Source organism: Oncorhynchus kisutch, linkage group LG3, assembly GCF_002021735.2.
Source record: "Oncorhynchus kisutch isolate 150728-3 linkage group LG3, Okis_V2, whole genome shotgun sequence".
Classification (NCBI taxonomy): domain Eukaryota; kingdom Metazoa; phylum Chordata; class Actinopteri; order Salmoniformes; family Salmonidae; genus Oncorhynchus; species Oncorhynchus kisutch.
The window spans coordinates 49,568,719-49,569,591 of NC_034176.2; the positions used below are offsets into that span (position 1 = coordinate 49,568,719).

Below are 873 nucleotides of genomic sequence, written 5' to 3' on the forward strand. Positions count from 1 at the left end.
TTGTTCTCTTACATTGAGGCGGAGTTGAGTTTTGATAACGGGTTCGCGGGATTCACTAGCAACATTGAGCCACCAGTCAAATCTTCTAAAAATGTAAATTCTGAAAACGCTTACCGGTACCTATGTTTGTCTTGTACAACTAAGGCCCTTCCGCAGGGTGCTGAAATTCATACTTTTAATAAAAACTTTTAGCAAATACAACACCTGACTTTTCCCTCGTTGCTCGTACTACGTAAACTGAGATTCAATTGGCTCCCTGCTATCCGGGATCGTTGGGACACCCCTACACCATTGAAGTTGACATCATTGGTTATGGTCAGGGTTATGGTTAGTGTTAAGATTAGGGTAAGGCGAAGGGTTTAGGGTAGGGACGTCGCAAGGTTTCCGGATAGCACGGACCCAATTGTATCTCACCTTATGTAGTAAGAGCAATGAGGAAAAAGTCAATGGTTGTATGAATTTCAGCACCCAGCATTTTGAGAATTGACATTTTTTGAAGAATCAACTGATGGTGGCTCAATGCTGTTACTAGCAAATCCCACGGCCAGTTATCAAAACTCAAATCCACCTTGAAATAAGGGAACAGAGTTGAGTGTTCCTCAGCTAGGGGAGAGGGGACCTGCAACTTTATGATGGAACTTTATCAATGTGCTAACTACTGTAATTATTTTATACTTGGGTCAACCTACTTTCAACTGGTTTGATTAAAATAAATATGATTTTCCAAAGCTATCTTACAGCTGTACCATTGAAGGTTATATTGAAAGCACAATCACAATCATTTGAGGAAATTGCAGTTTATTTTTTATTTCACAATTCATTACACAAATAACATTTTGATCTTAGGATCAATAATGTCACAGCTGTTTTCCT

The 873-nt window shown here is 39.2% G+C and overlaps 1 protein-coding gene across 2 annotated transcripts in view; it reads right to left on the minus strand.

The window, feature by feature from the left end:
• Positions 1-781: 781 nt before the first annotated feature.
• The window catches only part of LOC109884377 (uncharacterized), a 5,930-nt gene continuing 5,838 nt past the window's right edge, over positions 782-873 (minus strand). For both annotated transcript variants that reach the window (XM_020476366.2, XM_020476357.2), the window contains one exon: positions 782-873. This exon is cut by the window's right edge and continues 1,089 nt beyond it. The gene's annotated coding sequence lies outside the window, so the exon portion shown is untranslated.